Raw genomic sequence first — 26,626 nt, forward strand, 5'->3', positions numbered from 1 at the left:
AATGTGCTTTGAATTGTAAATTGAATTTTAATTAATTCGAGATGCAATGATATTGGTAAAGGTTTGCACAAACCATATGCAATTTAAAAAAACTGCAAAAACCCTCCTCTTTATAAAACGTTGTTTCTTCCCCAAACCTACAGGAATCGATTTAAAGAGTTCGTGTTCCCATCACTGCTCGGGTGTTGGAATCACACTTGAAAGTTGAAATAAGCTGACGTTTAGAATCAGAAAGGAGACAGCTTCTAAAGTCGTACTTATCAATATTGAGCACGTTTGATCCTGGGAGGGGCAATTATGCGTTCGAAGCAGTACATTTGCAGTTTGGGTCCATGTTTCCATTGACCAGATTTTCTTAGGAAGTAGGTGACCCGCAAGCAGCGTCGGGAATTAAGAGAAACCAGAAAAGGGGACCGCGCGTAGATTTGGGCGCCGAGTTCGCAGAGGGCGCTGTGTAAACGGCTCAAGGGCGCAGAAGGGACCGCCTGAGGGGGGGGAAGATGGGCGGGAAGCGGACCGGTGCTGCCCTGCCTCCCGGTGAAACCGGAGCTGCTGCTGTCAGTGTACTGCACAGCTGTGCACAGTGCACCGCTGCCCGGCCCGTTGTAGGCTCACGTGGCCTTGCAGGAATGCGGGGCATGCACATAACCAGTGTGTGTGGGAAGGAGGGACGAAACTGCACTGCCAAAACCTCTGCTCCAGCTTGCATCCCAGTGACGTTCCGCCTCCCTCCGACTGACAAAGATACTAGCCAATGTCAGCGCGCTATTGTAGTCGCCCTTCCAATCATCCTTCACACTGGATTCGTTTGTTACTTTGATGAGAGAACAACAGTGTCCAACAGGACAGAGGGGGGAAAAGAAACCCTCCCAGGCTGGACGAAGAGGATCCGAAGAAGAGACACGAATGCAGGGGAGGATGGTAAGTGCTGTCTGCCGGGATCCCCGATGGTGTGTGCTGGTGGGTGGGGGGCTGTGGGCATTCGAGGTGGGAGCATTTTGTCTGCAGAATGCTGTCTCTGAGGCTGACACCATCCATTGAGATGCAATCACACCCACTATCTGGGGAGAGGAGGTGCTGTTTTTTTAGTTCACGATTTTGATCTTAGTTTACTGTTTGGATTATACTTACTTGAAAAGACCCCTCGCCTCCTGGCAAAGAGCGTGTTCAAAGTGCAGTCACATTTCCCTCATCGTTCTGCTGGTCTTGGATCTTACATTAGCCGTATGAGTGGCGACACCCCCAGCCGCTAAACGAACCCCTCTCGCTGTCTTGTGTGATCTGTACAGGTGTCGGTCATTATGTCCCGGGCGAGTAGTGAGTGACACATGTAGTCCTGGATTTTTACTTTGCATTCTGGGACGTGTAGTCATGTATCTGCATTTAGAAAAGAAAAAGTGTAAGCGCCACATTTCATGCATGTGCTCAGGCGTGACTCGAGGCAGCCGTATATGTCTATCGGTGTGTGGAGATCCGGCTTAAAATGTGGGTCAGTCGTGCACTATATCTACTTTCAGGTTTTTTTTGCAAAGGGGTATGGGGCCGCCTATTCGCTGGGAGTATTGGTGGAAATGTTGCTGAGCACTACAGGTGGCGTGCAACTTTAGCGACGTGCTTGTGTTTGACCATCAGCTCTGTCATGGCAGCCTGGTGTCCGTCTGCATGGCGCAGGCTGTTGGACACACAACCGAGGTGGCGACGTCAGCATAGTCCTGCATCTGCAGCACGTCGAGGGACAGCGGTGTTTAGCCTCCTCAGCAGAAGCCGCGGACCCGTCGGCCCTTCCCACTGCACATCTGGACACGAAGCGGACTCCAGCCCACGTTGTCTGTGAAAGGGAGGGGGGCTCTTGCCTTAGCGGCAGCGGGGTTGGCAGCAGTCTGCTCCGAGCTCAGTCCCGAGAGGAGGCGGGATGCTGTGGCTGGACCACGTGTACTCGAGAGACCGCTGGGTCCCCGCAGCTGCACCTCGATTCACTAGCAGGTGTACCCCTCCTTTCCTAAGATATGCCTTTCTCGGGAAGCCCGAAACATATCGAGTTTAAACAATTAGTGTTCGGGCTGAAAATGTCCAACCATTTGGCAAACAATATACAATGAAAGTAGGATTTTTCAGGGAGGGAACAAGAGAAAATACAATGACATTCTTGGCCTGTAAGAATGTCATTGTATTTTTCCTTGTTCCCTCCCTGGCCTTGAAGCGCTTTGAAAAACATTGTGTATAGGCGCTATATAAATAAACTATAACATCATATCACAACTTGCATCTACAGTGGGCTAGGAAATCGGGGGTATTTTCGCCCACGTCTGTATCGTTAGCCAGAACTAATGCTGTCGTTTTCAGGGCGTTTTTCAAGCAGGAAAGGACTGTTATTTAGTTTGTCTGGAGCAGTGCTTTAAGTGGGATGAGGAATTGAGGGGCACAGCCTAAGTGATGTAGGAATCTAACAAGGGGCGTGGCCTACGTGGTGGGCGTGACCTAAATAGTTGTGGCTGTGCATTGTCACAGAACGCCAAATGTACAGTAACTTACAGAAATCAATTGGTGGAGCTGTATCTTTGTTCATCGCTGGACATAGAGTACATACACTTCCCTTATGAAAGCACCACAGCAGGAGTAGAAGTGGGCTTACTGTCTCGTCTTGGAGTGAATACCTGTCCAGCAGTGGCTGACTCCTTCCTGAAAGAAGGCTTTCAAATCTCCACCTCAGGGCACAAGAAAGATCTATAGCCACCAGGGGGAGCAAAGCAGTCCAAAGGGAGCCCAGAGGACCTACTTCCAGCACTACTAATAATTTAGTACAAGGAAATAACAAAGATACAATTACCAATAGTAGAATCTGGGCAGTACTACCAGGCATCCTGATTCAAGACTTTCAGAAATGGACTGAAAATGAGTCTTCGCTCTAACACGCAAAACTGTAGGTGTAATTAGTTGGAACACCTATGGTCACAGAAGTTTTATGAATGACACTGCTGTATGCCGGAATATGCTAAATGACCACAACATTATCCTATTATAAGAAACTTGGCTGCTATCTGAAATTGTTATGGATGGTTTCTGCACTTTGTGTCAAGTTTTCACCTCCAAGGGCTTGGAGCTGCCACCAGGGGGTTTGTTAATAGTCTTGAGAAACATTACATTTGAGAAGGTGGATGTCGTTTCTGACAGTATATATGGCATTCTAGCTGTGTTGATGACTTGTGGTCGCTATTATGAGATGAGGCACCTTTTTTGGTGCTGAATTTGTACCATAATCCTGCTTGTACTTCGGCTGATCATTTATGGAACAAATTGCTGAAATTATTCTTAATTGTGTTAACAGATTAGGAAATCTTCATATTTAATAGCAGGTGACTTGAATGCAAATTGTTAGTTGAATCAGAATACCAGCTATAAACACAATTCCTCGGACGATAGGAGCTCCAAGTGGGTGTGCTTTTGCAGGGATTGGGATCTATTAATTTGAAATTGAAATGTTTTGGGTGACTGTCCTCCAAGAGATACCTGGAGGGGGAATAATTCAACTTTGATAATCGATTTCATAATTGTCTCCTGCAATCTGTTTAATATCCTCACAGAACTGAAGATAAATGAAGCAGTTGAAAGCGACCCCAATAGGCTTTGTCTAAAATTCTTTGTAGAGCCAGTGGGAGAAGTTGGGCCAGACCCACATAGAGTAGAAGTAACTGAGGGGAAAAAAAGCTTGTTGCGATATAGCAGGTATGCTAAAGTCCTCAATAAAAAAAACTGGAAACAGTGGTACAAAGTATATCATCAGAAGTATTATAACAAGAATGTGCCCCTCCACTTTTCTAGTAAACATCGAAAAACCTCAGCCAGCGGGGTAGTAAGAAGGGAAGAATCCACCCCAGCACATTTGATGAAAATACACTGCAGCGATAAGAGAGAACTAAGAAAGAAAATAAGATCTCTAAGAAAGCAATGCAGTGATTTAGATCATTTTAAGAAAGAGAAAAAGTAACTTCTTGCTGCCTTTCAGAGCTGGAAGAGAGAAAATAGATCTCTCAGATACCAGCGTCAAGGTAAAGATATGCTAGCAGCTCTAGTCTCAAAAGAATAGTCAAAGCAACTAGTCACTTACGAATGGTGGAATAACCTTGCAGGACTCTAAGCGAAGTGTTTGTGTCATGGAGGAAGCTTGGTGCTCTCACTATGGTGATCTATTTAGTCAATCAACCAAAATAAAAATGACAATCTATCCCATGGATGAGATGTGGGAAATAGTAGGAGATCCAATAGACAAGCATTCCCATTCTAGAGCAGCAGGCCCCAACGGTCTATCCAACTTTCCATTGAAAGTGAACACAGGGGTGTGGTCAACTGTGCTATATGAATTGTTGATTAACTGTTTTGACACTGGACAGTGTCCTCCTAGTTGGAAGTCTGCAGTGGTTATACCAATTTTCAAGAAGGGGATCAGACAAATTGTAACAACTATCGCCCAATTGCCCTCTTAGATGCCGACAGCAAGATTTTTGCAGGTATGGCCTTAAGGTAACTAGAGCACTGGGCTAACGAGAATAATATACTAGATAAAGCGCAGATTGGTTTTAGGAAAGTCCTATCTACTACTCTGAATGGCCTAATACTGAACTTGCTCAGGGACATGACATGGAGGGTGGGCAGTGCACCCTTTGTATTTGGCAGTAATAGACTTCACAAAGGCCTTCAACGCAGTGAATAGGCCCTCACTGTGGAGAAAGCTGAATAGCTGGGGCATACCGGCTGGGCTATTAGCAATTTTGGTGTATTTGCATGAGAACACAAATATAGCAGTTATATTGGAGCAAGCTGGTCATTTGACAAGAAAGATGGTCTAGAAGAGGTGTGAGGCAAGGCTGTATCTTTGCCCCATTCCTTTTCAGTATGTACCTAGCCGACGTTAAAGAACATCTGAATAATGCTGCTTTTGCTAGCTCTAAAATAAGATCACGAAAGGTGTGCTGGCTAGCCTACGCTGATGAAATCTTGATTCTGGATTTCACCCCAAGAGGAATTCAGCATTTGCTTGATGCCATAGGCAATTACGCGAAATCCAACAAGCTAATAATCAACCCAGCTAACACTAACGTCCTTAGGATGGGCAATCAAGCATAAAATGTCCAGATAAACTCCTGGCTGCTGGACACAACATTAATTAAGCTGATTGCTGAAGCAAAATACTTAGGCTTTCACTAGTTTTTTGACTAGTGTCTCAACACTATTTTGCACTACTGAAAGGGAAATTGGGTGAGAAAATAGACCAGCTCACAGCTCAATTGAAAAACATCAGAATTAAATTATGTATGGTCTTGCTAAAACCAATGCTCACCTTCTATAAGGGTAAACTTATCCCCAGTATCTTGTACGGCCTGGATATTGAATCGCAAGCCTGGGACCTAGTTTGGGACTACTGGGAGGGGCGAGTATGGAAAAAGGCCCTGGGTCTCCCTCTGTCCACTCCAATAAGCGCATTGAGATATGAGCTAGGCTTAGAATCCCTGAGAGTATGTCAACAATGGAAACTACTGCAATTATTTAGACTTATACAATGTCCTCTGGAGACCACATTATTCATGGATTTAGCACAGGAAGAAGCAAAGGAGTGCCAAACATCTTTATCAATAAACTGAAAATAAAGGTTTAAACCATCTTAGTAAATCACAGAAAACCTTTACCGATTTGTCTTCAAATTCTAAGGGCTGTAAAAAGGCCCTACTTGAAATGGATTGGATACGTACAATCAATGCCATGAGCAGCTTAAAACTCCATGGCAATCCGTCAATCCTAGATAAAAATCGGGGAATCCCCCCTCGCTATCATGTGCAATTTTCTGATAACCATTGTAGAGATGTGATACTAAGACTATGGTTGAATCTGTTGCCCTCTGGTGAGATTTTGGCTAGGCGACAGCAGATTAGACTGAGCAGAAGTGCTTGTGAGCTGTGCAATCTCTGTGTTAACCAAACTCTGTACCAGACCTTGATAGTGTGCTGAAACTAGAGCTTGAAGAACCCAAATTCTCTGTTAGAATACATTGATGCAAAGTTATTAAATGCAAACAATGAATAGAAAAAAGAAAAAACAAAAGTCTGCAAAATAGAAAGCAAAGACTCGTCTTCCTGTCTTCTTGTGTAGTTCACTACAAAAAGTTTAGAATTGTAAAATCATGGTTTGATAAAACAATAAAAAAAAAAAAAAAAAAAAAAAAAAAAAAAAAAAAAAAATATTCTCTAGCTTTGTGGAGCGATCGAGCTGGCTTTTGGCATCTCCTATCCTCGGGGCAAGAAACCTTTCTATCCTTGGAACTTTATAAATTACTTAAAATCTTTAAACTATACGAAGACCACCCCCCACGGATTGGTGGGATGAAAATGGAAATTTTGAAAATGTTGTAAAAACTTAGAAAGAATTGCATAATGTACTACTCTTCTGTTTGTGAAATATTCCTGTAACTTTAAGGGAAAGGTGAACTGTTTTTCTTTGAATTCTTTTACATACTACATTGTTATTTTGTGAAAAGTCAGATAACTGAGTATAGCACAATATTAATAAAAAAATAACCAGGGACGTGGTCTTTGTGGTGGGGGTGACCTAAATAGTTGTGGGCGTGCATTCCAACAGAACGCCAAATGTACACTTACAGAAATCAATTGGTGGTTTTCAGTCTTACTTTTACTTAGTCCATTGTAGCCTAGTCTGTTTTCTTAGAGGAGTTGGAATGCTGTTACCAAGATGAACATTACAGGTTTTTCTTTTTTTAAAGCAAAAACCTACATAGATTGTGTTTTTATCTTAGAAAGATAACACAGGATCTTCCAAGTTACTGCTACCTTTTTAGAGAATTATCTTGTTAATTCTGAAGATGTTCACGTGACTGTTGGCTTGATAACACATTATTTTCAAATATAGATGAATTGAGATTACCAGGTAAAGTCATTTTCTGAAACTGATGACCAGATTAATTGGAACCTGCAGCAGACAAAGTAGTCACTGGAGCTAAGAGCATGAGAACGCAGGTTGTTCCCCCATCACAGCGCAAAGGACTCTGCTTTGTTGCATCACTGCAGGCTTGGGCCACAGGAAACACATATTCAGTCCAGCCCTTGTGATCCATGGCTGCATGTTAAAGACGTTAGGGGCGAGGGTGCAAAAACGGCACCAGTCTTCAGTACATATGAACTGGGGTGCAAACGTTAACCACACTTCATGTTTTAGCCATAGGAGGATAGCGACTGAACACGAGCAGTGGAGGTCCGAGGGTATCCTAAGAGAGCTCCAGCTAAAATGCTGTTTTTTGAGACTGCTTGGTCTCTGTCCTTGCTAGACCCCGCTCACTTAAAGCCCTTGTTTGGAGACTCACTGAAGGCTGTAGTTGCACCAACTGCATTGAGTAGTTTGCTTCTGAATTTATTTTTCGAGGTTTGTGCTGCTGAGAAGAAGGAACTGCTTAGAACCTTGGAAGGGTGAAAGCTGATGACCTTCTTGTGACCATAGTATGAGCCAAACTCCCAAAAGGATCAGTGAATAGGGCCCATGGTTTTGAAGGAGAGACTACTTTCTGCAGGTACCCAGTGCCTTAATCTGGATTTCTTGTAGCTGCTGTACTAGGCCTTTTTGTGTGGCCCAAATATAAGCTGTTGCAGTCATCAGGAAGCGAGAGGACCATATTTCAGAAGACCTCCAGTGTGTGACACCTATTTAAAATCAGGAGGTTGCATTTCTGCTTGAGGAGGCAAAAGGGTGATTTCCCGGTGACACCATGTATGTGGGGACAAAGGACAGTGAGCCATGAACTTAAATACCCATATTGTTTTGCTGGCGGAAAGAGTGGGTTTTCCCCATGGTGGTCTGCCAAGTTAAAGGCAAGGTAGGAGGTAGGGCTGGGCGATATATCGAGTTTTGGAGATATATTTTCAAAATTGATATTAGATGAGACAATACCGTTAACATCAAGATATATACCTATATATACACATTATTACATATTCTACTTTTTTTTTAATTTACATTTTGATATTACACAGCTTTGTGTATTCTCAAACAGGAAGAGGAACCCTGTATTTGCCCTTTATGTTGATCAATGCCTTAAAAATAAGGGTGTTGGTGACATCTCGCATGTAGTTGGTGGCTTACAACTGAGCATTTAACACACATAAACAATATTGAGATATATGTCGTACAGCGTCATTCAGCCCGACAATATTGAGATATTACTTTTGGTCCATATCCCCCAGCCTTAGTAGGAGGGATGGAAGAGTTGAGAAAAAGTATCGTTCTTTTGAATGCATCGAAGAACAAGGCTTGATGCTTGAAAGGTAGGCCGATATATAGGTTGCATTACGAAAGGGGATACCTAGAGTGAGTGAAGGGAAACTGTGTAAATCTTTAAGGAAGCAGAGTGGTAGCAATAAGATCATCCAGTAATTTTAAGTAGGACCAATTTTAGAAAGAAATGGCACAGAAAGCAAGTGTAAAGTGAAGCAACAATGAAGTTCCCGTACCAAAGTTAATAGCATGTTACATTTTTTTTTTCAAGCAGTGTCTTCTTGATTTATTTACTGGTTGGTTGTGTTGCGCCTATACACAAGGAACAAGTGTTTCAAAGGACTTCCAGGCATGGAGGGCACAGAGTAAATAGTAAACATTCTTACAAGGCCTTGAGACATTCAGAATGTGCAAGTGCATTGCGTTATAAAGCTACGACATATATCCCAAAACAAAGACTGATAATACAAATAACAGACTATCCTATGGGCCCGAAGACATATCAGATAGGCAAGAGCTAATAACACTAAGAGGGAAGGATGGGGACGGGGAGGGGGAGGTGGAGCGAGGCAAAGGACGGACGAGAACAGTAAACTATAATAAGGGCCAAGTGACCTTTTGGATAGGTAAGAGCTTGCCTAGTAGCCTAACATGAAGGGAGGGGGGAGGAGAGGGGAAATGATGGACAAGAAAGGTAGAGAAGATGATGATGATGAAAGGGAAGCAGCAATAGGACAGCAGTGTGAGGGGGGAGCAGAGCAGGCGGGGGCGCAGGGATAAAACACACTATGATTCAAGTGTCCAGGGAGAACACAATTATGCATACATGATGAAGGGTGCATTGAAGAAGCGAACAACAAGAGATGAAATATCAGGCCAGGCAAAAGGGACCAGGGTAGGGCAACCAGCACAGAGGTGAATTGCAGTGAGGGATGGTATAATGGATTCAACTGTTGGGTGAATGGAGGGGGGTCGCAGAGGGATGTGGATTGAAGGGGGGAGACCATAAGCTCTTACTTGAGGCATCACAGGGTGGTATAGCGAAAGGGGCTCCTCGGAACAGCAGTTGGGGACAGCCAGGAGCGTGCTGTACCATATGTTCTCGGGACCCACCCAGTCCCGGACAGGGCCAGACAGGGATTGATCTGGCCCTTCGAGGAGCCGGCGATCGCCTGCTGGCTCCGATTGAGGCTGCAATGATGTAGTGGAGGGCAACCACTCACGGCAGGCCTCCTCCACCTTCAGCCGGGTGACAAACAGCTGATCTCGGTTGCCGCGTGCGGTGGCCATGTTGTCAGAGATCCCTGTATCCCTTGATCAAAGAAAAACATGGCCCTGTTTGTTTTGATATTGCTTGGGACATCTTGCACATTAAAACACAGTTCATCAATGATACGTCAATTCATGTGTCAACACATTTTGAGGCCCAATAGACTGATTGGGAATCAATCGTGAAACACATGATGGCTTTTTATTAATGTGGATAACACTTTAATAAGTCAGATGTTTTTCTTAAATCTGGGAGACAATGCTTAAATACAATAGAAAATTATTAAGTTTCATATATACACTTAATTTTCTCTTCAATTTACATTGGCCTTTCTGTGCCATTTAAACAAAATAAAATGGTTCTCTCGCATAACTTGTAACAAATCCATAGCACAGGCTACTTTTGGACTGTTTTAGGTGGGCATCTAGTAGCCATTACATTTTCACTTCTACTGGAGCTAAGAAGCCAAGGACCTAGACTAAAATTAGTTTTTCTGTTATATGCACAGACTGTTGGGGTTGTCAGTTACGTTGATAGGAATATGTCCACGCTTTCCGTGCTGCAAGAAGTGTCGCCACCCCAGAATATTCAGCCTGTTTTGTTTTCCCATATAACTTATGTTCGTTTGCAATTGATAACATATACATTTTTTTTCATTTAAAAAAAATATTTTGTTATTGTAACATATGGTACTCATACGGCAAGATCAACATAACATTGTGAAAAGGATATGCGATGGCAGCGCCCCCTCTCAATAAGTCACCAGCACGGTGGTATAAGCCCACCATTCAGCATCCATGTACCACCTCGTCTTGTACTTAAAAGCAACTCGGGCAAAAACAAACCAAACAAACAACAAAGAACTCAAATGTTCACCTCCCACCACCGGATATCGGTGCCCATGGTGTTAGGAATCGTGGCCTAGGCAGGCATTTGGGTGACTCTCTGGTCTCCTCAGGGCGATCGATATAGCAGAAAGCAACCATGTGCACGACCTTTGCATTATGCAGCCTTCAATACATTGAATCTTCCTGCTCAAGGCAGAAACATCATTACATTTAGGCCTTTCCAAGCATCACATATAAAGGTGGTTAAATCTGGATAACAATGACTAAAGTACAGCTCACAAAATGGCTGACCACAGATGTGGTAATTTCCCCCAAAGTGCAAATTGCACAGAGGGTACCACCTACTTTTCTCTTCCGCTCTGTGCAATTTTGGACATTTTACACTACAAAGTGCAAAACAAACATGCTATATTGGTGAATCTAGGGTAGCATGTTTGTTTTACTTTTCATACTGCAAAGCAGTGTAAATTGACTCTTGCAAGTTACACTCGTATATTGCACTTGTATTTGGTTTTTATGTCGTGTGAACTGAGCTAGGAAGCAAGGGCGCGCTGTACATGTTGTTGATGGTAACAGATGGGGGTAATGAGGGGGCTTACAATAATGTGGTATGAGATGTTAACACCCATCGTGGTGGAATGTGATGCGGCACCTTGGTATTGATATGATATGATTGATTATTTATAAGGTGCTTAATACCCAGAGGTTTCTAAGCGTGGCCCCGGGGATCGGACCTGTGTTGTTCCGTGTTGTCTTGCTTCCAAGGTGAGCACGTTGCCCCTGAGCTATCCTCCCGAGATGACTGAAGAGTAAGGTCTTGAGCTCATTCCTGAATTGCAAAGGCTTTAGCGCTGTCTTGGCACTGTAATGGTGTTCCAGTAGGCAGGGGCGCAGCAAGAGAAGGCTTTGTTCCTTGTTTTCCCTTGCCTGCCAGTCAAGTGTCATGCTTAGCGATGGCCTGGCTCTTGGGCGAGCGAGGCCCACCTGAGCTAGTGTGTTTTGCATCAAGGTGGGCAGTTAATGCAGGCATTCTTAATGATTATTCTGACTGGAATACGAAGCCTGCAGCTCCCTTGGGAGGGGAGAAACATTGTCACATGTATATTTTCCCATTATGAGTTGTGCCATAGTGTGTTGTACTGCCCTAAGCAGGGCCAGATGCATCACCGAAACCCTAGTGAGGAGGGTCATTCACCCATCGATGTGGGAGATAATCAGGGCTTGGATTATGGTTCTAAAATCCTCTGGTAGGCATTCACAATGTAGAAGACATTTACAATGGAATCCGCAGGTTTTAAGCCGGCGATAAAAGCGGAGGATTCCGTAGAAATCCACTAGTTTTATACCACCATGTAAATCTCATGCTATCATAAAACCATTTCTTTTTTAGAGGCATGAAGGGAATGGAAGACAGAAAGGATACTCCCGATTCGTGCCCCCACTCCTCCTGTACAAAGATTCAAAACCGCTGTACCACCAAATCCGGTTTTAAGAATGATGTTTACACTTTTATGCCTGTCTTTAGCACCTTTTTTATGCTCTGAGGGACTTGAAAATGAGCTTCAGAGGGCTATTTTTGGGAGTCCGCTGGTGTGGTAAAACAGATGTAAAATATGCGTGCCAGGTATTGCTCCTGTCGTAGCACTCTGAGGGATTTTCGTACTTTTTGCAGGTAAAGCTTGGACATGGAACAGGATTACAGTGTCCCTGTGGCCCTACAATCCAGCTGCAAAAACCGATTGGTTTGCCGCTTGCATGACATTTTCATACCTGTATAAAATAATTGTTTTCTTATGGAATCCGCCTGTATGTAGAACCTGCTAAAACATGCAGATTCCACAGGCATCCATTGTAAATACCTCTTGCAAGCTTAAAATGCGGGAGTCATTTGCACTTTTTCTACAACGAAGTGCAAAAAAAGTGTGTTAAATTGATTTGGCCAGGTTTAACACCTTTTTGCAATTTGTAGTGTAAATGATAACTGCCCGAGGGGACTGAAGGGCACAGAACTACAAATGGATGTGGCCCCCTGCGTGCAATTAAAACTTTTATAAAAATGACCTCATTTTCCAGTGCCTGCGAGTTCAAAAATAGATGTAAATCAGTCATTCACTGTTTTACTTATGCCTGCTATTTTTGTGTTCCAGTTGATTGTGTGACATTTGGCTGGTAAAAGTTACATGCCCCTGCCTAATATGCTATGCCTGCTCAAGTGTAAGGCATTAAAGTTAATATTTGATTTTTAATGCGTCTTCTAATGTATAGGACTCCTATAGAATCTGCCCGTTTTTTTTGTCATTTGCACTTGATTACACTATGAAGTGCAAAATAAAACCTGGGTTTGTCCAAAGTGCATGCATTGTTTGCACTTCATAGTGTAAACAATCAAAGTTGAATGAGGAGACCGCAGCACATGCAAGTGCACACGTTGCCGGTCCCCTCCATTCAATGGGCACTATTTGTCAGACCTTCCTTTTCTGGTGAAGGTGGTTAAGAATTTATGGATCTTTCTGTCATCTGATTTATGGATGTTCCCTCAAGTCAGTGCAGTCTGTAAAACTGGTCATTTTCTTCTTAGAGTGCTGCAGAGATTCCTGCCCTTCCTGCCGGAACATCTGTGACCACTGGTTGTGGCTTCTCTAATCACCAGTCGGATCGATTATTGTAACACACTCTACCTGGCACAACCTCTTGAGCTGATAGACCGTCTAAAACTGTTGCAAAATTTGGCAGCCAGGGTGGCTACTGCCTCCCCTTAGGAAGCACACATAAATCCTGTGCTTCGATCACTGCACTGGCTCCCGGTGGCGCAGAGGATTTAGTTTAAAGCCTTTTTTAGGCAGGGACCAGAATATTTGCAGGACAAATTTCTTCCCTATATTCCGGGTAGGTTATTACGTTCCGGTGATGCCAATTTAGTGGTATCCCTAAAGTCTGTCTGGCCCGTGTTGGTGGGCGTGCTTTTTCATACCTAACCAGTAGACTGTGGAATTGGCTTCTGCCTAGCCTTAGAGGCCCGGTGAATCATTTTCAATTTAGAAGGTGCTGGAAACCTTCCTGTTTTAGGGTCACTGCTGGGGCTGGTATTTCTTCTTTTCCTCACGCCAAGCTGCCTTTGGGCGAAAGTGCGCTCTATAAGTATGCTTAACATAACAAACCTTTGCATCTCACCTGGCATGCTCACTGTGTATTCTTTGCGTGAAGCGAGATATAGGGCCTCATTACACGGAAGGCGGTAAGGGTTAACAGTCACCAGTAAGGGTACCGGTGACCGTTAACCCTTACCACCTTACTACGAGGTCCCTTTGCAGGACCCGACCTTAACGGCTGGTGTAGACCAGCCGTTAAAGTTGGGACCCGCAAAGGGACCTTGGTGCTAATTACGGTACCGCAATTTGCAGTACCGTAATTAGCTCCTTCCCCATTCCCATTATGCCCTATGGGGCAAAAATGGGAATGGAGAAGTGCCATGGAAAAAGGGGGAATTACCGCCCCGCCAACCTTAGAATGGGGTGGTAATTCCCCTTTCCTCCATGGTGGTACCGGTATGGTACCGGCAGCAACTATGGTGTTAATAGCACCATGGTTTACCGCCTACCGTGTAATGAGGCCCATAGACTGTTTGCCACAACAGGGTCTCTTACACATTTGCATGATGTGATTGTAGCTCTTTCTCCCAATTAAAACATGTTAATAAAAAGTCTACATATGCAAAATATCACCAGGAAATATTTGTCTATGTTGACTAATTTGATGACACATTAAATGAAAAATATATTATTCGGTAATTTAGCAAGATGCACTTTTCAGCTTGTGACGTTTTCACTCCACGGCTGCTTTAAAATTCCACCCTGAAAACGGATCTGTTTATGCAAAGCAACCATTGTAGTCCCAGCTTTAAGATGTGCTGCTCTTATGCTGATAGTTGTTCTAAAGAGCTTGCATAGCTTTAGTCTCTGCATCGTCTTTGCTCCTCAATGAAGCTGCATGAAGACATGTTTTGCATTGTTTCTGCCCTTCCGCCTGGTGGAAGTCGGTTGGACTTCTCACAATGTATTTATATACTTTGTATATAGCACTACATGATACCTTGCGTCTATTTCAGATTGCTTATTGTCATTTTCTTGGTGGAAGTCCTGGCCTTTTATACTTTTGTATCATTTAGTCACAGGTCTACAACCATTGGCTCTTCAGCTGTTTTGGACAACAACTCACATCACCTCTAGCCAACATTGTCCGAAGGGAGGGACTATGGGGGTCGTAGTACAAAACATCCGGAGAGCCGATGCATATTGTTTCCAGTAAACATTTTTGAGTCCCGCATCAGCCCAAAAACAAATGTTACACCCTAGGTTACCAGGGGAATCCAAACGTGGACCCCTTGCTCACTGTTCTTAGAGAGGCACAGGTCCACCACACTGATTGTTGCTGTTGGTACTCTTGTTCAGAGGAGAATTGCCTAGCATTTCGGTGCTGGACTGCCCCTGAGCAGGACAAAGACTGATATGCAGGGATATTTCTTCCCTGTGAAAGGGACAGCGAGCTAAAGACTTGGTTGAGATTCTCCCGGGGGCCATCCACCCAAGAACAGGTCAATGGGCTGTGTTTGTGCCGGTAGAGGGACTCCCAGAATCCCCCCTTTGTTTTACAATGGTGTATTGGGGCCTATACATGCTTAACAATCAATTAATCAGGGAACTTGATAGTCACCCGACTTGGCACAGGGTTCCTCTTCCTCCAGTTTAGATTATGTTTGTTGCAAAGACACTTTTAGAGACCTGTCTTAGTGATCATACAATGCTTGTGGCTACTTTTGCTATGTAGACCAAAACTAGTAGGTGCTGTGGCCTTAGGATGCCTGTAGGTAATAGTAGGGGCAATAGGTTGAAATGGAGCAATAGAAATATTGCACTTTTTCATACAAATATGAAGTTCACTTTCATTAATACTACTTTAAAGCAGAAAATCCAGCAATATTTTGTGAAGGATATTAGTAGTTCTATTAAACAATACATTTTGTCACTAATCTATCGACCAATTAGTGTTCCTTTGGGATGGTGCAATCAGCACAGGTTTCACCAAACCGTTAAGGAATAAAAAGGAGAAGTAGGAAAGCTAAACGGGAAATAAAACTTAGTGAACAAGGAATTATGTGTAGGACATATCGAATTAGGAAAGAAAAGCAAAAGCTTAGAAAATGGGCTAAAGCTATCAAGATCAACTTTTTCAACAGGATGGTGTGGCTATGCTTGCTATTATAGTAGGGAAGAATGAGGCCTACTTTTGTTCAATTGTTAATGCCATAGAAATGAGACCAGAGGAGGCGCAGACAAATCCCATTTTAGATGGATGGGTGCAATAGTTTTCAGTATGGTATGGAGAGGAAGGTGGGGTATTGACGCCATTAATACCTGGGGCTGCTACTTAGAATTTAATGTCGATGATATTGAGAAAGTGATCATGCGGGCAAGTGGCTAGTGATATATTTAATATAGGAATAGACTGCAATGGGTTTTTAATTAATTTTATTCAGAAGTTTGCATGGGCTATTCATTCAGTATCCCTAGACCTCTCCACTGCTTTCGACTTGGTAGATAGGATCTTGCTGTGGGAGAAAAAACATAAACAGAGGTTGCCTTTTGGTTTGTTACGAATTATGATATATCTGCACAACTGTACCTCCATTCAGGTGAGGCTAAACAATGAAGGTCTAATGCCAAGCCCTTTACTAACAAGTTCCAGCTTGTGGTAAGGGTGCATTTTGGCACCCCACCTTTTTAATTTATATGTCGCAGATATTGGAGAAGTCCTAGAGAAGGCAGCTTTCATTACCCCTAGATTGGTGGGAGATTAAGTTGGCGTGGTTAGTACACACTGATCATTTTATTCTTTTAGATTAGACACTGATATGACCACAGCATATGACAACTGATTTGTACCCCTCCCCGGAAGTCCTTCAAGGATGACAACCTTCCCCATATTGCCACTTTCAACTCTCGCTCAGCTGTCAAACACTTCACTGACATCTGCTGTCTCCTGGAAGAAATTGACCCTGATGTCCTCGGTCTCATAGAGACATGGTTCATGGCCAACTCTGTCACAAGCTTTGACACTGTCCTCCCTGATGGCTACAAGATCCTCTCCACACCCAGATCCAACCGTTCCGGAGGGGGTGCAGCCTTGATCTCCCCAAAATGGATTCCTGCCTCTGTCATTCCTATGCAGGCCTACTCCTTCAAATGCCATGTCTGCAGGCTTTATCTCTCTCCTGGCCCCTCTGTTACCGTGGCTACTGTATCGGCCACCTGGTCAGATCACCTCCTTCCTCTTTGAGTGGGCAGACCTCTCCTCCTCCCTCCTGGCCTCGACCACTCAACTCCTCTTTCTTGGAGACTTCAACATCCATCTTGTTGCTTCCTATCCCTCCTCTGGACTTTCGCAACCTCTGCGACTGTCTCTCTGTTTCTATTCTCCCCTCTGGCCCAACACACCCTGTAGGGCACACTCTGGATGTTCTGATCTCTTCAGACCTCCCCCTCTCTATCCCTCTGACCACTCCTCCCTCCTGGGGTGATCACTCTCTCTCCTTTCTCCCCATCTCTCCCTCTCTTCCCCTCAGGCCAAGCCGACTCCAACACTGCCAGTAACCTTCTTGGTCATCTGACCCATGAAGCGTGTGTCAGTTGAGGCTTTCGCTACCACTTTCTCTCCCCCTCCTCTTCTTCTGGCTGACTCACATCCTGACACAGCCCTCTCCATGCTCTACTCTTCTATCTCTGATACTCTTGATGTTCTTGCCCCTGTCATAAGGATCTGCTTAAAGCCCAAAGCCAAGTGCAACTCTTGGTACGACTCTGACCTAGTTACCCCTAAACGCAAGTGTAGGGTGGCTGAGAGTATATGGCAGGCTTCTTATGCATCCTCGGATAAACTGGCCTGTCCCCTTCTCCAAAGGCAATACTGGCTCCTTGTCCGCACTAAGAAGAGAGCCCATATCCAAGCCTGTGTCTATGCGGCATCTAACAACTCGGCCAAACTCTCTGAAATGTTCAAGGAGCTGGCCAATCCAGCTGCAGTCTCTACCTCTCCTGTCACCTCCGAGGCCCTCTGCACGGCCCTTGCCTCTCATTTCATCTAAATAAAATAGGACATCCTGTCCACCTTCTTGTCCTCTCCTCCTCCTCCCCTTCTCTCTCCGCTATGCCTGACCCCCCGCAGCCGCCTCTCCTCCCTCTTTTTCATCTTTTCCTCTTTTCTCCCTGATGATATTTCCAGACAAGTCTGATCTATGAAAGTCTCATCAAAACTGGTTCTTCCCTGTTCGTCTAAAACCATCAAGGACCACATTGACACCCTTGCTCCTGCTTTGGCCGACTTCTGCAACCACTCCTTTGCCTCTGGCGCCTTCCCCTCCCCTCTGAAGCACAATCTTGTGCAACCTCTTCTCGATAAACCCATAGCTGACCCCTCTTGCAAGGCTACTTTCGCCCGATCTCTATCACTCCTTTTCTGGGCAAACTCCTTGAAAAGTTGGCCATCTTCCAGCTTAATCTTCACACTGATTCTGTTGGTTGTCTCCATGACCATCAGTCTGGTTTCAGAGCTGCCAGAAGTACAGAAACTGCTCTCCTGAACATCCATGAAGACCTGCTCTCCAACCTTGATTCTAATATCCCATCTGTCCTCATCCTACTCTTTCTTCTGCCGTTTGATACGGTCAACCATGTCATTCTGCTCAATCGCCTCTGTGATAACCTGGGTATCACTGATCAGGCCCTGGCCTGGTTGACCTCCTTCTTCTCCAACCAACCCTCCCAGGTCCATCTTGGGTTCTTCCTTTTCTCTATCTCACTTTCTACCTGTGGTGTTCCGCAGGGGTCTAACCTCTCTCCTTGGCATTTCAACCAATACCGGTCACTGCTCTCCCACTGCATTGCTGCTCAAACTTTCAGTGCTATGAGGACGACACCCAACCTGTTTTCATGCTACCCTCTGCCATCTCTTCTCCCTCTCTCATTTATGACTGTCTGTCTGCAATGCAGGAGTGGTGTGCCGCCAACAACCTCTGCCTTAATGCCGGTAAGACAGAGATCCTTCTCATCGGCACACCTGCACCTTCTTTTCCTGTCACCCTCTGGCCGGCCTCCCTTGGCCCTCTCCTTGCTCCCACTTGTGAGGCTAAGAACCTCTTGGTTATCTTCGACTCCACGCTATTCTTTTATCCACACATCTCAAAAAAGTCTAACTACCAACTGCACCTGCTCAGAGGTATTCTTCCTTTCCTCTCCTTCCCCCAGAAGCTCACTGTCTCCAGAGCTCTCGTTCTCTCTAGGCTGGACTATTGTAACAGCCTCTTTCTAAATCTGCCTGCAACCACTCTCCGCCCTCTGCAGCTCATCCAGAACAGGACTGCAAAACTTGTCTGTGGCCTCATATCTCGCCAGCCCTGAAATCTCTTCATTGGCTCCCAGTGGATGCAAGGATCAAATTGAAGACCCTTGGCCTTGTCCTCAAGGCTTTCTGGGGCCTGGGTCCACAATACCTTTAGCTCTCCCTCTGTAAATACCTTCCTACTCGAGCTCTTCGCTCCTTCACCTCCAACTCCCTCAGGGTCAGTCGCTTCTCCAAGCAACGCACTGGTGGTAGATGCCTTTCCTCGGCTGGGGCCTCCCTCTGGAACGGTGTCCCTGCCTCTCTGAAACTTGAGAACCATCTCTGTTTTGGAAGCACTTCAAGACCTTCCTCTTTGCTCCTGCCTTCGCTCTTCCTCTCCCCTGCTAATCTGTCTGCTTTGGCACCGGGCACCTGGTTACCCTCTGATTTCGGCCTTAGATCCCTGCCTGCCCAGCCACACACCCGCACTGCCTCCTGGCAACCCTTGCACTTGGGTCTGAATCTGCTACCCTACTGTCCCCTTCCAGCACTTAACAGACACTGGTTGTCTACACCTTATTCTTGCACTTACCACCTGCTGGCCACACTGCCTGTTGTTGTTCTATCACATGTTCAGCACTTTCTACTCCTCCCATGCCCCTCGCACTTTGCCCCTTCCCTCTCCCCCGCACTTGCACGTTCTCAGTGTCACTGGACCTAGTAAGATCGTTGTTTTGTCCTCCCTTGTTTCACCTTCCTTGCCTCGTCGCGCTCTGAAACACTTGTGTATGTGCACGATACAAATAAAATATCATATCATACGGCATTTATGGCAGATAACAAATACAAAAGGAACCCTTCAAAGAATAAAGTCATTAAGTTTTGTAGCAAGGAGAAGTAATGAAAGTTTGGTTGGTTTAATAATGGTGAAAGACTGGAAATGATGGATAGTCTTGTTTATTTGGGCCTTCCTATCTTGGCTCACCCATGTAAGACGTATTACAGAGAATTTTTAACGAAGAAAGTCCTATTTCTAGACGCTCAGATGAAGAAGATAAATCACAAATTCAGAAAGTTTTCTTTAGCGCCAGTTTAAACTTTTTATAATGGGGATTTTGTCCCAAAACTGCTTTATGGGATGGAAGTTCTTCCCAAGTGGTTGTTGGGTGAACTGGATTACTATGAAGCTATGAATTGGAGGAGGGTATTATTTTTTCTCCCCTGAAGTGTGTCCTGTTAGTGGTTATACGACGAGAACTGGGATTTCAATCTCTCCTGAGAAGGGTATTATGGAAACAGTTGACTTTGTATCGGTAGGCTTTTGTGCTCTACATCCAATACTCTGTATGCACAAATAGGTAGAGAAACTTTATATTGACTGGTCTTCCTATAAGATCATTTGTTGAGTGCTGTTCTAAACAGCTTCTCGTCTTGGTTTTGACCAAGGATATCTTGGTCGCAAATCCTTGTAAAGTTAACGTTGACAGTGTTATTGATGGACTGGATAGCTATGAGTGATGCTCTAGGGAGATTTACATTGTAGCACAAATGGGTTCTGCTCACAAAAGAGCGGGCATTTTAAGCCCTACGTGCTGAAATTCCCAGATATGGTTCAATGTAATATTTTTATGAGGTTTCGGTTCTATGTGCTGGCAGCAAATTAAATTGTGTGCGTACGTAGCAGCCTGCCAAAGGAGATGTTATATTGCAGGTTTTGTAGAAATCTGGACGTGAGGGAAGATATGAAAAACGTATTGATATCTTGTCCCGCCTTAATGTCACAACATATTTTGATTTATGGTATATTTGTGTGCAATTTGGCGACAGTAGATGTAGATAATTTTAGGCTGACAATGCTGGGGGGTGAATCTGTAGCTTTAACTCTTGCCGTGGTTAGATTTGTGAAGCTACGTGAATTATGTTAATGACAATTTTTAAATTTAATACATTTTACATTTTGTTTTATCATAATAACGTGAAGAGATGACTATTATAGTGATGTTTTAACTTCTCGACTGGTTTTATTGGTATCAAGTCATTTTATAGCAAACAAAACAGAGTGGTACAAAGAAGGGACAAAAACATAGAAATCACAGAAAAGAGTAAATAAATATATAAAGGGTAGTGGGTACAGGGTTAAAATGGGTAGGGATGGGGTTCGGGTGGTTTGAAAATGGTGGAAAAAAGGAGGTGTTTTGGCCACGATGAAATTTCCCAATCTGTAATTGTGGTTGGTAAGATCATATATAACCGTTTTATTCTTTTTAGTTCCTTATTTATTGTATGAGATTGCAAAGGTTTATTTTAAATCAGATACAATAAATAAATAAATACATTCTTGTAATTTTCTTCAACTGTAGCATAGGCAGCAGATCAAGGAATGATCTAACATGCATGACGTTTAAATCTAATTTCTGTAGAGGGGTCTTCGTTAAATACGAAAACGAATTGGCAAAAACTGGAGCTGATGTGAGAGAACAAATAATGAACCCCATCAATATGATCATTGATTCTTTTATTTCAGATGTATCTGGCGGGAAGCCGCTGATACATTCTACACCACTTGACTACTCAGATAGCAGTGCATGAAATGTCACATTGATTGCTTTTATGGATATCTGTGGGAGACGTTGAATGATCACCAAGGTTATGGTTCAGGGTGTGAACCGAGATCATGGCAGATGCACAATATGTCCTTTCCGAGTACTACCAATGGGAGTGTTACTATTGTGTCGGGGAACATTGCAAAATTGACCATACATTGTGGGATAGTACGTTCATATGAGGCCTGAGAAATAACCATTCTGAGTTTTAGCATGACTAACATCAAGTCACAACCTACAACATTCAAACCAAGTGGTGAACTTTTAATAGTGAATTTGAGTATTGCCTGTGTGGTCATTTAGTGTCATGGTAATAACCAACTGCTGTTTCCGCCATACAACAATTGTGCAGTTGATGTCTTTAAAGACCAAATAGATAATCTATTGGTTATCTTCCCTAATGAGGTGATTTTTTTAACTGGGGATTTTTATGCCAGAATATGTGCCATCCTAGAAATCTCTATATAATGGGGAGCTAACCTCTTATGATATCCACAAGGCACCTTCTTCGAATAACATATTAACGCTCGGGTCACTGCCCCATTTGGAGCCCTTAGAGAAAGTGGGTTAATGTATGCTAAATATTTGAACTAAAAGCCATGCATTGGGTCAATGTCTCATCATGGGTTTACTACATGGACCAACAGAGCCTGCACTTTTTCAAGTATCAATTTCTGGGAATTGGTTGAGGATTTAAAAATTATAGTGAGATCCAAGAGTGACCATCTTGCTCAATCTATAACTCTAGCAGTTGACCAACCCCCAGCCACAAGAATGCCGAATGAGCAATAGTGGCAGATCGCACACGGACCAATATGGGTATCAGATGGAACACATTGGATGATTTGTTACAATAGAGCACCCAGGCTATTTGGGCATTATTAGGTAGGCTAGTTCAAAGTAGGGGAAAATTAGAATCTATGCCCTGTCAAAAATAAATTACAATAGGTTTATTTATTGTGTGGCCAGGAAGTTTGCCTAACACATTCAAACTTTTATACCGGTTGGGAGGGCTGGGGAACACTCAATACTAATAACTGATAGTTTACACCAATTAAGTGTGGCCTAAGGAGGTTGCTGAGGCAAGCTATGAGACCTCTTGCTATTGATTTTCTATTTCAAATAATGCAGACCATATTAAAACAAAACGCTCAACAAGAAAGGATTTATGGCATTGAGTTAGGTATGTACAATTAGTAATATCAACAATAAGTGGAGATTCTTCGATTACCAGTTTATACTGATCAAATGCTCATCACCGTAAATAAACCGGGTACCTTAATAGTTAAGTTCAGCACCTACTGCTTTGGGGGAGGTAACAACAGAACACGTGGGATGGCTGAGTGCGAACTCCCTGCATCGTTGCCCATTGGTCAACATCTTTTTAGGCAGATCTGTGGGTTGTGGGGAGAAATACATTGGTGGATCTTCCCAGGTTGTCATTGAATACTGGCAGATTACATGTTGTTTAAATTGGTGATGGTGGTGTTAATGTCCAGTCTTCCCTTGGTCTTATTTAAGGATACTTTCCACTATGTGTATGTATTAATAGGTAGTGTATTTATGGACTAATATATTTTTTGAATGTCTTGTGTGAGAAACCAGAAGGTGTCTCACCCACTGCTCCTCAAGGATCTGTCATCGCTTTTGGATCCAGTTCCTGGGGGTGGACAAGTGCGGGAGGATCACCTGGGTGAGGGGTCTACGGGTTGTGGGACACCGGGTGGTATCCCCTTCCATGTAACACCTTTACCCCATCCTACCAGGTAGGATACTTAGGAACTCTAGCTCCCCCCTTATAACACAAACACTTTCACACAAACAGTCTGCTATGGGAGAAAACATACACCCAAGCCGTGTACCTGACATGTCCGAACGTATTGGTCAGGCGAGGTCAGGCAATTGCTGAAAATTACCCACACCTAACCTCCATTAAACTTCCAGATAAAAGGCAGAGCACGAGAGCACACTCTGGGCGAGGCAAAGCACATGAGGAAACAGCAGTTTCGAGACAGCAGCTGGATGAGAGACAAAAGATGCCAAAACAGGAGGGGTGTTCACAAGGAGGGATATTCTGTTGACCTTTATGACAAGGAACCGTTACTTTCAAGACCCCTCAAAATTGGAAAGCGTAAGACACAGAAACCAGGTTGGAGAATCCTGAATTGTGTGTTGGAGATTCCCGGGGCCCTCCAGCGTCATTAATCAAGGCGGAGACAAGCAGCAGCTGCCGTAGTACCGTCCTTGGCTCCAAGAACAAAGCAGCATCAGAGAAATCAACAGAGCAGTGAGTTTGGGAGACCGATACAAGTCCTGTCTGTGTTGAAGCCAAGGTTACAAACAGCAACATTGTATGGCGAGCGCTGGAACGACCATTGTAAAAATGTGTGTGATTAAAAGACACAAGTAAAGTTGAACTGCTAATGAGTGTTTGAACTTTGAGATGAAAAGATACAATACTTTTGACAGAGTGGGCCGGCTCCCGTGTGTGCTCAATGGAAGGTCTCTGTAAGGTATCCAGCTGAGAAGTGTCAAAAGTGAAATCCACAGAGTTGAAAAGAATTGTAAATCGAAGAGGTCCTGCGACGGGTCAAGCAAAATCCTGCGCACAGTCGAAAGTCTTCAAATTTGATACAGGAAAGGAAGTTTGGGAAAACGAGATAAATTGTTCCGAGCCCGGAAGAGGGAGATTAAATGAAGGTTTTGTGTTAAAGTGGGTCCGAGTTTGGCAGAGGGGGACCCCGCGTGAAAAGTGAATCAGCAGAGAAGTTGTACATATGCAAATCCTGAGGAGAAAGGAACTTTGCATGTCTGTTTGTCGCATCAGGCCCTCGGAAGTAAGAGACTTTGAATGGCAAAGAAACTTTGGCACAGAAGGCCCTGATACTGAGATTTGGAACTGCATCCTCGTGCTAGAAAAGCCAAAGTATGTGCTAAGCTGTTGTGTGCTGCCTTGTCCTGTGCTGAACACGCGGGGAAGGGAAGCTAACGGCTTAACTATCCTGACATATCATTTCTTGAACACTTTTCTTTTGTAAAACATTGTTTCCCACACCATTTGTATTTAGAAGTAAGGATTGGCAATAGGTTTATTAGCATAGGCCCTTTTATTTTGACAAGACACGACTAGGACTGCGTTATTATTACTTGATGGTCGTAGTGTGAAAACATAAAAATAATATGAGGCCGGGAAGCCCAAAAAGAAACACACCGACACAGGCTACAAAGAACATAAAAGTGCTTTATTTAAAAGCTACAACAGTTACCAAAGTCAATTGACCAACGGATAGCTATTTGGCTCTCAGAGTAACGTAACGAACTTCAACGAAGGTTCGATGCATTAGTAAGAGAGACCGTGCATTGGAATACTTGAGCTTTTTATACTCTTTATCCAGCCCTTGGCCAACCCCCTCGCGGGTTAACCATTCTAGGGACCGGGCCTATGGGTTCCTAGCCAGGTCAATCCTATAATATATGCATTTTGATTAGTTTCGCTGATATAGATGTGCATTTACACATAGGTCAACAATAGGACACGGTCTCAGTTTGCGAACCCGACAAGTGGCCTGCAGGCATATTAATTATTCGTGTGTACGGAGGTCACAACGGCCAGAATCTTACTCAGAATGTCATTCGGCCTCCATTTTGATGTGCAGGGTGACTTCCATATTACAAGAGAACCTAAAATGGCGGCCTAATCCAAGATGGCGACTTTCATTACTTTCTCGAAGGTCAAAACCTTGCCGCGGAGTTTGTTCGCATATGATGTTTAGACAACTTGGCGTAGGCCAATACACATACAATTGCTGCGATAGGAGGCATAATATTGTTTCAATTCCGACAGTAGCTTGTTCCCATCTTTTTAAACCCAATTGAAGTTCAATAAACACCCTTGAATTGTGGTCACTTGTGTCCGTCTTACTGTTTGATACAATGCCTTCCTTACACTTGGTATCAAACGATAAAAAGCCCGCTGGCGCATGTGGCCTCTCGCATTGCTGTCTTCACCATTTCCTGGTGGTGCAGGCCTATTATTATATCAGCGCTCCTCCGGACTCCGTATCATGTGTTCAGCTGGATGCATTTTTTTATTTACTTTGTCTGGTACGCGAAAATCTCACACCATTGCAAACCACATGCGTTTGATGTGGCTGCCAGTGTTTACAGTACAGTTGCCTCTATCTCTTTACCAACAAAAGGACAATTCAAACGTGCGTTGTTCGCGTTTACATTGCACCTCTGCAGAAAATGTGTCTATAATTAAAAATAAGGCGCATAGAGTGAGACAAACGGTACTCGAAGCTTACAAATAGGTTGGGGGCAAAAAAAAGCTACTTGACCAGGAGAATGTGCAGTGAGAGTAAAAATTGCGCGAAGGCAAATAAATGACAAATTTGCAGAGTAAATACCTAGTTACATGATGCTACTAGGTACACATTCTGCCATTTGTTCTGTTGTATTTATAGAGCACTCAACTACCATGTGTAGGGCCTCAAAGCTCTGCATTACTCAATTAAGCGGCACACTGTATAATGTGGCTAACTGTAATATCACAGGTGACTATGCAGATTAGTCATACATTTAATAATAGTTTATTATGTGCCTGCCTTAGATGGGCTGTGTAATAGAAAAGATTTCCAAACTCCTTTTTCCTTTCTTAGGGATCTCCGCTGAGGACTGGGGAGGTGGGGCCCACACGCACTCTTTGCTTTTATTTGCTTGGCCTGTAAGGGCACTGGGTCCTCTAGGAGAGAAGCAAGAGGTGGTTAATGGGCTAGCTGGATGAGAGAAAGGTTGCATTTGCTGAAATAGGGCTGTAAGGCAGATCAAAGAAACATGGTACAGGGTGTGGGCAAGCATCTACATGTGCAGAAACGGGTGGTGATTTGCGTTTTTGAACCGTTGGGGTGGTTGCGCTCCTCAATGCCAGTTTGTGTTTGGAGACATCAGCTCAGATTGTTTAGTTTCGTTTTTTATAGAGCGCACCTAACCCTGAAGTAACTGGGCGCTTGCACTTAAACAATGGTGAGTGTAATTGGCGGGAGGCAGTTGTGAGTGTTGGTGAGTGTGTGTGTGTGACGGTCCTGGAGGAAAGAAGGCTGTTGGATGTGATGCATATTTGCCAGCTGTTCTGTCGTTCAATGGACTAATGCATCCACTACTGGGATCCATACTTGACTTCATGGTCGCATGTTTGATTCCTGACAGCTACTCAGTGCTTCATCCTTTCACGGTATTTAAAATGAGTACCTTTGAGTTTG

The 26,626-nt window shown here is 43.9% G+C and overlaps 1 protein-coding gene across 2 annotated transcripts in view; it reads left to right on the plus strand.

Annotated features, from left to right (window-relative positions):
- The first annotated feature begins 637 nt into the window (after positions 1-637).
- Positions 638-26,626, plus strand: part of ARHGEF10 (Rho guanine nucleotide exchange factor 10) — a 1,326,864-nt gene continuing 1,300,875 nt past the window's right edge. For both annotated transcript variants that reach the window (XM_069606090.1, XM_069606091.1), the window contains exon 1: positions 638-921. The gene's annotated coding sequence lies outside the window, so the exon portion shown is untranslated. The remainder of the gene's footprint in view (positions 922-26,626) is intronic.

The sequence above is a fragment of the Ambystoma mexicanum genome, chromosome 4p (assembly GCF_040938575.1).
Source record: "Ambystoma mexicanum isolate Mex_15411 chromosome 4p, UKY_AmexF1_1, whole genome shotgun sequence".
NCBI lineage: Eukaryota > Metazoa > Chordata > Amphibia > Caudata > Ambystomatidae > Ambystoma > Ambystoma mexicanum.